At 35.5% G+C, this 11,738-nt stretch overlaps 1 pseudogene; it reads left to right on the top strand.

Annotated features, from left to right (window-relative positions):
* The window catches only part of LOC102487927 (proteasome subunit alpha type-1-like), an 82,294-nt pseudogene that overhangs the window by 66,334 nt on the left and 4,222 nt on the right, over positions 1-11,738 (top strand).

Genomic DNA, 11,738 nt, shown 5'->3' with positions numbered 1-11,738 from the left:
TCCCGGACCCGGTGGCTTAAAATTCACACCAGGCGTGTGTGCGTGCGTGCCCAAGATCCCGAGAGGAGAATGGAGGAGGAGGGATTATGGTGTGACCATCCCCTCTGGGGGGTGATTTCTCGCTTTCTGTCTCTATGTCTCTTTCTGTCTGGTGGGCGGACGTGCCCTATAGCGAAAACCTCTCAAAAAAAAAAATCTTATTTCTTCTATGAGAGAAAAATAAAACAGAGAGAAAGGAACCCCATATGAGGTTTCATTCCATTATATAAATAGTCTCAGCTAGCTCAGATGATGAGCACTCAAGTGTATGTGTGCAGATTCCTTAAGGAAGGAATAGGACACAAGTCGGTGGTAGTTTTTAACACTGATGGAAATATAGTATCATTGGCTTTTGGTTTAATTTGCATTTCTCTGGCAAGTAATAAAATTATATTCTTTTAATGTTATTGGTCATATGAGTTGTCTTTCTTGTAGAACTTTATTGAGTTTTCTGATTATTATCCTATGATAATCATGTCTTTGTCTTCTATGGTGTGGAACTCAGAATTGTGAAGATGTTCTCTGATGATTCTTGCTGACTGGTTATTCAAACACTGATTTAGGGGACCAGCAGATGGTATAATGGTTACGTCACTGGACTCTGACATAGTCGACCGTAATTGGAGTCCCGGACCCAGCAATGTAAAACTCATGCTGGGCATATGTGTGTGTGTGTGCATCCTAGATTCTAGAGAAGAATGTAGAAGAAGCGATTGTGGTCTGGTCATCACTCCTTGGCAGGGTGTGTGTGTGTGTGTGTGTGATTTCTCACTTTCTGTTTTTCTGTCTCTCCAGCAAGCACCCTTTCCCTATAGCAAAACTCTCTCAGATACTAATTTAGGTCTGTGAAAATGCAACTGAGGTTACTTTGGCCAGGATGATTATCATGGATTATATAGGTGGGTCCAATGAAATGTTCAAGAGCAGCAGTAGAAGGCAATGAGTTAGTCAAAGAGATGCACTGTGGAAGAAGGGTGGAAAAGAAATTTAGAGAGAGTATAAATATGAGAAGTATTTAACGTATCATTATAGATTCTGATGCATCAGGACCCACATCAAGGACTAGAGAGAGGCTCCTAGGAGGTAAGGGAACCCAAAACTGACAGCTTTGGGAGTGAGGCTGCAGCTCTCCAGCTGCTAAGACTTGAATCAGCATGGAAGACCCTTCCAGATTTTCCCAATACCAGTACCGTTTTCGACACCTAATTCCAACTTCGTGAAACCATTAGCAGAGAAAGCAGAAGAAACAACTGGACTTCTGACTTCAAAACTAACATAATAAACTGTGTTGTTTTGTGTTTGTTTTGTAAGTAGTAATTTATTATGACAACAATAGAGAACTAATACACATTGTTTCTGTTTGATAGTAGCTGTCAATTCTATTGAGGTGAAATTAAAGGTAGTCTATCATTTTATTTAACTCTTTTAAAAATTTTCCCCCTCATTTTTTTCAATTGTTTCACTATAATGGACAATGAATTCATTTTGTTTGTATATATCTTGCTTAATACTTTTGATTGTTTTTCAAAAATATAAAATACTTTTCAAAAAACATAGGAAAATAAAAATATATGGCATAGACTGGGAGAAAATACGTAAAACACACACACACATACACACATGCTAAACAAAACTTATATCAAAAATGTATAAAAAAATTCACTATGCAGTAACAGACCACATAACCCAAATAAAAGTTGACAAATAATCTGAATAGATTCTCCACCAAAGAAAACATACAAAGAGCTAGTAACACATTGTCAACTTGATTGGTCATGAAATTACAACCACAATGAGATATCACTACACAACCACTATTAATAAAACAAATAGCTACAGTTACAAACACTATAAATGATAACTACTTGCAAGGTTATATGACAACTGGAACTCCTACACATTGCTGGTGGGATAATAGTATGATAGTCACTTGGAAAGAGAATCCAGCCAGTCCTTGTAAAAATAGAGACAATTACCACATAATCCAGCAATATCTTTCAGGTATTTACTCAAGAAAAATAAAACTTATATGGGCACAAAAACTGGCATAATAACTCTTTTCCACAATTTTTGTGAAATTTCATAATTTTCTCTAAGTCAGAAAGAATCTAAAAGTAAATCAACTACTGAATGGATAAACAAATTACATCTCCCTATAGAAACTACCAAAACAATAATATGCATGAATCTGAAAGCATAATATTAGGTGACAGAAACCAAACAAAGACTAGGTACTGTCTCACTCCATTTCTATGATATTCTGGAAAAGGTAACATTATTGTGACATAAAGCGTGTAAGTAATTGCACTGGAGGAGCAGAGTTATTCAAAGGAGCGTAAAGGTCTTTTGAGATTGTTGTGTCTGTCTTATACTTTGATTATGGTACTGGTTACATTAGTTATCCTCAACAGATTATATATTTACAGAGGGTTATTTTTATCATATGTAAAGTATAAAATGGTAACAATTATTTTTTAACTATTCAAAATCTATAATGCTTTAAAAAATGAGATGCTGATTAACGAGTGAACTAGATGAGTCAAGAAGAATATAAAACACAGATTAGCAAGAGTTCCTGGTATATACAAAGTCTTTAGGAAGTATCATGGAACACTGGAGATAATATAGAGGTCCATTTACTGGAATTAGACAAACTGATTGGTCGATAACTGGACAAAGGTTCAGAATAATCACAATGACCAAATATAATATATAAAGTTAAATTATGTGGCAATTGAAAAATTAAATGTGAGTGGAATAAAATTTTAAAATTAAGAAAAAAATGTTGAAAATATATATTTAATTATATATATGGAAAATTTTATGCAAAAATACTAGGAAAAAATTATGAAAGAATCAATCAATGCTGTACCTATAACTGAGTTAAAGCTAAATACTTGGGTAAACTGACTAGAAAACTGAATAGAAATATTAAACTATTAGTAAGAAATCTATGTTGAAAAAAATAACTAAAAATGCACAGAAAGACAAACCACTTAAATAGTGAAGTAATGCAAATAAAACGAACACAAATTTACTTCAGTAAAATTATCCATATGATCAGCTATTGAATAAGTTGCAGTACCAATATTATATCTGCTATGTAAAACAATATTTATTTATAAATGCAGTACCAAATTTGATTTGCTTCATAATTCATTTGAGTAATGATTTTTATTTTTATTTTACAAATTTCTGTTTTGGAGTTAATGGCAATATCAATGTATTGCTTTATAGTCAGGAAAAATAGTATCTATATACTTAAGTGGATGTCATGAATTGTTTTTGATACCATGAGAACTAAAATTTGCAGAAAAATTGATGTAGCACATCTATAACTTTAAAGAGTGAATTAATACATCTACTTAGTGAAAAGGATTTCAACTAGACAGACTTTCTGTTCTTGGTTGAGCTCCCCTAATCCACTTGTTATCAGCTGTGGATTCCTTGTATAGACAGGATTTTGGCTGGGCTCTCATATTTTGGGAGTCCTTTCTCTTTAGGTTGATTTTTAATAACTTCAGCTTGGACAGTGAGTTTTGCCTCCGTCTGTTCTCTCATCTTCCAGTTGCCTAGAGCAAGGCTGTTCTTTGCAGGTAGCAAGGCAATGAAAAAGAGAGCAGAACACAAAAGGGCCCTTAAGGTGTAGTTACCCACTGTCACTTCTGCAAGAGCCAATCAGAAGAAAAACTCATATAGAGCACATCTATTCTTCTTTAATTGCAGGTGTTATATCACTATTTTATAAGCATAATGAATTTTAAATAAATTTGAAATGAACTAGATTGCTACTGACCTATATTTGTGTCCTTGTTTCAAGAACAATATACTATTTATCTTGAACACACTTAATAGCATGGATCACACAGTTTCAAGAGAGAGCTAAATATATTTCATCCCTTGATGTGAGGAGTTAAGCTGCTGAGTTGGATAAAGATAGAAACTGGTTGTGAATCAATCTAACACAAATCCTAGTATCTTCAGGAAATTTTCTCCCAGGGCTCTCAGAGGATGAATGCAATATGTGTACTAAGGAAATATAGTGACTTTGCTGTAGCGTAAGGTAGTGAATTCTAGTGTTACACTAGATTCTAGACCTATTTCTACCAATTACTAGCTAAGCACATCTGAGAAAGTTATGTGTCCTTTCTAGACCAGGTTGCTCCATCTTTTAAATGGGACTAATAATACAACACACTTCAGACCTTTGCTTAGGTCAAACAAGCAAAGATATTAGAGCCACATTGGCCACATGATAAACATATTTATATTTTGCAACTATAATTATTGCTTGAGAAATAGGAGCAATTTGATCAAATTCAAACACCCAGAATTCATTGTGCTTACAAGGCTCTCATAACATCTCAGATTAAAGAAGGCATCTGCACCCACACACTTTTTTCCTTCTATTTATGTACTTTCCTTCAAGACCCTCAATAAGCTCCATGGTTTAATGCTGGTGACTAGAGTCACAAAGCCAACAGCCTCCCTTGACCACTGCTCTGTGAATTGAACAATTGTATTAAAGTTAATGGATGTGAAATTGTTTCTCCCTTCTCCTTCCAGTTCATCATACTTCCTTCTTAGTGAATTTCACAAGCATTGAATTTGCTCATCAAGAGAAAAACCTAGTGATTATTTTCTTACTAAATCCAATTCCTCAAGTCTTGACTAATCTAGTTCATGTGTACACCAAAGTGTACTCCTTTATTTTTTGTTTTCCTTTTCTCATTAAAATAATCATACAATAAAAGCAATGTTATATAAAACTATACTTTTGCAATAGTCTCTTCTGGCTCCCAGCCTTCACACTTGCTCCTCTATACCTTCTCCTGCAGCTTGTCTTGTATAATACAGACCGAATTATCTCTGTGTATACCCTTCTAATGGTTTCACAGAAAACTCGGAATTAAATTCAAATTACTTGTCTTGTCATGCCCTAAAAACAACAGAAGAGAGATTAATTACATGAGACCCAATTGGTGAAAGAGAATTTCATGATATTTGACTAAAACCTTACTGATTTTCTTCTATGCTGTTTTCCAGATTTAAGAACTTTTGTCTTCTCTTGAGCTGTTGATAGGAACATCTACCTACTATTTGAACATAATCCTAAAATTTTTCCTGACTTTAAGTCTTAAGCAAATTTCTCTTAAAATTTTTATATTGATTTATTAAAGTTAAAATTGCTTTTCTTGAAATTAATTATGTATACATATATATATATATATACATATACATATTCACCTATTGAATCACCACAGTTAGCTAGATAGCCTTTGTTACTTTATAGTATGTTCATTCTACTCATTGAGTTTTATGCCTAAAGTCAGACATGAGTTCCTGGATATGTATGCATATCCATGAATATCATAGATATGTTTGCATATCCATGAACATCACCTGAGCTTGCTATTGAAAGTATTTAGATTAAATAAGATATTTTATGAATCAATAAAATGTGGGGGGGAAAGGGCATGGAAAGCAACTGTAGTTACCAGAAATAGTGTGGAAGGAGGGTGAGAAGTGACAAAGGGTGAGAAGTAGGAAATCAAGGGGAAAGAAAATGAAAAAATGTCCAAAAATATATAAGAAACAATAAATGGAAAATTATGTGCTGATGAGAACATGCATGGTATCTTTATCCTTTAGTAAGCCAATATATAGTTTATTCTGAATGGTAAATAAAATTGTGTATTCTGTGATGATGTAACGTGAATGAATGTAAAATAAATAAATTTAAAAGAAAAACAAAACAAAACAAAACCAAAAACACGTGCTTGAGCTCCTGCTCAGCTCTCCACCCTCTCCTTGTACCTCCCTCCTCTGGCAAATTAGGCTTCACAAAGTGTCTCCTGTACATGCCCCAACTCTGAGGAGCTATTCTTAATCAAGTGCTTTCAACTAAGATTCTCTTTGGGATTTTGGGGGGTAGATTATTTAATACATAAGTTTCTAGTTCATAGTGTTGCTAATAATAGAAATACCTGACTTTAGGCAACATAAAAAGCATAGGAATTTATTAAGCTCACACTTTTGTTAGTCCAAGGGTAGGGGCCACATCAGGTGAGGATCTTCCTGCTGGTGGGATAACACATCAAAGGGCATCTCATGGTGGGATGGAACAGCAGTAGAGCATGTGTCTGAGTCCATGTGTCAGTCTCATTCTTTCATCTTATAAACTTATCAGGGTCCAACATAAAGACCCCATCCTGATTATTTTAATGCTGATAACCTCCTAAAGATCCCAGATCTTAATACCACTGTGGGAATTAGTGTTCATGTCTTAACTCCATCACAACCAAATTTTGTCACATGAATTTGGGGAGGATACATTTAAACCATAGCAAATAGTTTCCTTTTATCATTATGTTCTCTGATCAATTTTTTTTAGCTTTTTTTTTTTGGAGAATTTTTTTTTTTAGCTTTAAAATATCTTTTTTTTTTTAGGAACTTTGATTCTTATTTAGTTGTGCTAAATTAGTGTCTGATCATTGTTTAGTGGATCTGTGGACTACCTCCTTACATAGTACCTAATAACTCTTTTAAAATTTATTTATTACCATAATCTTGTTTATATTACATTGAATCACATATAACTTTACAGTGTATCACATTTCTTTTCCTGAAGGAATACCATGTCTATCAGTCAATACAGAGATACTAAAATCCCCATCTTCATTATCCAATAGCTTTTCTTTTTTTTCCCTATTATTATCATTATTCACATTATTTTTTAAACAGTCAATCACTATTTATCATTTTTCTTGTAAAATGACTTTACCCAACATGAAATATTTCTCAGACCAATCCAGTTGAGAAAACTATGCACATCATCAACAGGTAATGAACCGTATCTGTGTCTCACTAATGTCATGCCTCTCTATTTGTTCTCTTGTTATCTTTCTCTATGTCCTTCTCTTCTCCTGCCCTGTTCCACACTGTCTTATCATCATTAACTATTTTCACTGCTTTTATGCCCTCCAATCTGATCAATGCTATTGTCATTATTTTTAATTTGCTAGAGGGAAGTTACACCTAACGAAAGAGAGAGAGAGCACCTCCCATGAGAGACCAGCAGTTGGCATAATGGCTATGTCTCTGGACTCCCAAGTAGTCGACCGCTGTTGGAGTCCAGGAAGTGGTGACTTAAACTCACGCGGGGCGCGTGTGCATGCCTGCCCAAGATCCCCAGAGGAGAATGGAAGAGAAAGAAAAAAGACATGAGAGACATTTTGAAGCATTCAGAACAGATGGGTCAGAATTTTGGAGAAAAATGAAGAGGTGAGCTGACATTGTAGAACTACTTTTTCCTGGAAAATATATATTTTTTTCTAGGCACAGAATAGGAAAAAAGAATTCAGGATTCTCAAATCCAAAAAAAGGTTATTCTCAAAATGACAGAGAAACTAGCAGTATTTTTTTTTAACTTTATTTATTTATTTACTTAAAGAAGGAGGGGGAGAGAGAGAGAAACTTCCTGCAGGGTCATGTCACACCGCAGTCTTCCTCCAGCTTTCCAGCCAGCCAGCATCATGGGCACAGATGGATGTACTCAGCATATTCAGGTTGACCTGGGGTCAAACCCCAGGCATTCTCTATGGCCAAATAGCGTGCAGTGGTGCCTCAGCACCTATGCCCCCATGGCTAGGTCCCAAGAGAGCTTTTATTTTGTGTGAGAACCTAGAGAGATGAAGTTGGAAACTGAGAGTCCTCAAACATGTCTTTTTTTTTTTTTATTTCATCAGTGTGTTTTCTGATTTTGAAGCTAAAGGTAGGTAACAAAAATGTATCAGAAAGTACCCCAAAGTATAATAAAGTTCTCAAAAGGCCTATGAGCCTGAGAAGGCATTAGTTGTTGTTAAATTCCTCTCATGAAATTTTTTTTTCTTTTCTTTTTTTTTTTTTTTTTTTTCTTAGACGGTTTATGCTTTTTTTTTTTTTTTTTTGCTGTAAGGTGTGTGCACTCTCCAGAGAGACAAAAAGTGAGGGAAAAAAAACCACCCCAGGTGGAATGGCTATGCCACAATCCCTTCTCCTCCATTCTCCTCTCAAGATTTTGGGCACACACTTACACATGTCTGATGTGAGTTTTAAACTGCCAGGTCTGGGACCTGAACCATGTCAACTACATTGGAGTCCAGCGACATAACCACTATGCCATCTGCTGGTCCCCTAGGGGCATTATTTTTAATGACTGATGAATCCATGATTCTCCAGTATTTTGGAGGGCCCTATTTTAGGAGTAGAATCTAACAAGAGGTAGTCTGAGTTTATTAATATTCTAAAATTCTGAGGCTCAACTCAGCTCAGTCTATATTCGGATGTATATAATTAGTTCCCTACCTGTCTGTGTCCATTTGAAAAAAATGCTGACCTCTCTCTGGGAAGCAGTCATATCATCCAGAGCCTCTACAATGTTTTATTTATTTTAAAAGAAATCTTGCACATTGTAAACATATTTAATGCACATTTCAAGATACAGGACCCTATGACACAAAATCCAAGAAAATACTTAATACAAGAAGAATGCAAGCAATCCAGATATGAGTTTTATCCTATAATAACTTCTAAATAATTTTCAAGAAATAGGGGGAAAAAAGGTATCTTCTGATGACACAGATGTCTCAGAAAACTGGATTGCTATAGTTATCCATCATTGGCCTATTTTATCTTCCTGTGGATCTACAATTTCATTTAAAAAAACTACTGTTTGGGGATTTTTCTGTTTCTTTTTTTTCTTTTTTCTTTCTTTCTTTCTTTTTTTTTTTTTTTTTTTTTTTTGCCATTGGGTGTGTGCACTCTCCAGAGAGAGACAGAGTGAGAAGAGAAAGAGGCGAGAGAGAGAGAGCAAAAGTAAAAAGCCACCTCCTTAGGAGACAGTCACACCACAATTCCTCCTCTTTTATTTTCCTCTTGGTATGTGGGACATGCATATACTCATGCTCAGAGTGTCCCCCAAGCCCCTGGGTCTGGTTCTCCAACTGCACAGTTGGCCATGTGGGATCTAGACACTCCATCTACCACACCACTGGCTGGCCTCATTTTTTCTGTGTTTAAAGTTTCAGTTCAATTACATGGCACTTAACCTGACAGATTCCATTTCAGTTTGGTTTGTTGGGGTTCAGTATTGGAACTCAATCCAAAACAGTGACTTCTCATAAATTTTACATGAGAGAGAGAATTTGCTAGGAAAATGGATTACATCTACAGTAATCCCCCCTTAGTCAAAGGGTCACTTTCTGAGGTTTCAATTACCCCAGTTAAGTGCTGTCTGAAAATACATGTTTTCCCTCTAATGTATATTTATTTTTTCCATGAAGGACATACACAGAAGAGAGAGAGAGAGTGAGAGGCATCCTAACAGGATCTTCATGCTGCGATGCATCCCCAGCCTCAGCCAGTTACGACACCAGCATGAGCCTCACATGTACAGGGTGGACTCGGGACAAGAACTGGGGGCTTTACCATATAGATCCAGCTGCACCACTACTCTACCGCCATCTGACCCAAGTCTGAAAATATTAAATGGAATATTCAAGAAATATACAATTCAAAAGTTTTACATTGCAAACCCTTCTGAAATAATTAAAAAATTTTAAACACAAAATACTCTGTAAAAAATATACTCAAGACTTGAGAAATGCAATAAAATAGACCAATGAGAAAAGATTACTAAAAAAAGAAAGATGAAAAAATAAAACAGGCTGAATGGTAGTTTCAGCAGTGCTCCTTTAATCTTAGGTCTGTAGGAGGAAGCGACCAGGCCCTTACTGGAACTGTGTTTCAAAATCAGGATGACAATGATGTCTGTGTTTAGAGCCATCAGGACAAGATTCACCAAATTAAAAGTGCAATGGAAGTTATTAAACTGGATTCACTTACAGCTGGTTAGAAATCAGAGATCCATTTGGTGTTGGTTGCATTGAGGAGGGCAATATCAAAGCTTGAAGCTCATGGGGAAAAACTTCATGATGACAACCATATTGGTGTCTCAGTTGCAGAGTTTACAGCTGATGCTAGACTGTTACATAATTTTATGTGTTAAAACTGTTTGGATTCCAGATTTGTATTTGTAGACCTCTTTCTATGTCTTGTCTTATGTCTCTAATTGGAAGTGAGACACAAGATACCAGCAAAGCAAAATGGCCAGACTGTACTGCCAAGCTGTTTCCTGCTGGTTAATATGATATACGCCTTTACATTTTCCGAACTTGTCCATCTGCTAACTATTTTTACCATAGAGCTATGTCCACTGGAGCCTGTTCTCAGCTCCTATTTCCTTGGAAAGATATGCCTGAGTTTATGGAGTGTAATTTGAATGAACTGGTTAAACATGGTCTACATGTCTTTAAGAGACACTTTCAGAAGGGCAAGACCTAACTACAAAGCATGTTTCCATTGGAATTTATGGTAATGGTTTGGAGTTTGTGATCTATGATGACAATGATACATGTCCATTTCTGAAGATTCTTGAACAGAAACTACAGAGAAAGCCACAGCTGTCCAATCTGCTTATGAACCTGCAGAAAAGGCTGATGAACCAATGGAACATCAAGTGATAAACTACTCTGTATGTGTATTATCAAATGTGTAAGAGTGCAGAAACACATCCTGATGACAATAATCCATACTTTGGGAACCAGCAGGTGGTGTAATGATTATGTCGCTGGACTCCCACATAGTTGACCATGGTTCAAGTATCAAGTGGCTTAAAACTCACACTGGGTGCATGCATGAGTACCCAAGATCCTGAGAGGAGAATGGAGGAGAAGGCATTGTGGAATGCCCATCCCCCAGGGGGTGTGATTTCTTGCATTTCTGTCTCTCTCTGTTTCTCCAGTAAGTACACACATCCTATAGCAAAAATCTCTCTAAAAAGTAAATTTTTAAAATCTGTAAAATAAATAAACAGAAATAATACTTTGAACTAAAAGATGCAGAGTGGTGGAATGCTATTTATTTAAGTTTTTTCAGGCAGCCTAACTGCAGCCAAATACTAGGGTGCATTTTTCTTTGAGAAGTCCATATAAATTTTTTCTGCAAAGTATAGCTATCTGTATCAATGTTTTCCCATGAAGAAAATAGTGTCTTCATTTCTAAAGATAACTATAAAGTAAAATTCTTTCACCTAAAAAAATAAATAAGTAAAATATGAAATTATACATCATTGTGAATGAGAAAGACCATAGTCTCATGGATAAAAAAATACATATATATGATTATTATTTTAATGCAAAGAATGCTAGCTAAAGTTCTTGCTAATACATATTTTATAACTTTAAAAAATTATATTTAATTTTATTTGTAAGTATTTTTTAAATTTTATAAGAGAAGGACAGTGAGAGAGTAAGAGAGCAAGGCTCCAGGGCCAATATTTGATCCATAGCTGGCAAGTGAGGGGCCAACACCTTAACCACCACTCCACCAGCCAGTACCACTAATACATTTTCTAAAAAGTTTTATTTCTTCCATGAGCGAGAGATATTCTTAACAGGATCTTGATGCCATGTTCAACTCTAGCTTCAGTCAGTCCCTGATTATGGGCATTGTGTTTTACAACTGTACAACTAGATACCTCTTACTAACACAATTCAATGTCACTGTTTATTGGATATTTTCTTTTTTCTTTTGGAGAGGTTTTTTTTTTTTTTTTTTTTTTTTTCTCTATAGGGCATGTGCGCTCCCCCGCAAGGGAC

This window comes from Tupaia chinensis, unplaced genomic scaffold (assembly GCF_000334495.1).
Source record: "Tupaia chinensis unplaced genomic scaffold, TupChi_1.0 Scaffold140874_1, whole genome shotgun sequence".
Lineage (NCBI taxonomy): Eukaryota > Metazoa > Chordata > Mammalia > Scandentia > Tupaiidae > Tupaia > Tupaia belangeri.
The sequence above is the reverse complement of the archived record's forward strand: the minus strand, read 5'-3'. Positions and strand labels throughout refer to the sequence as shown.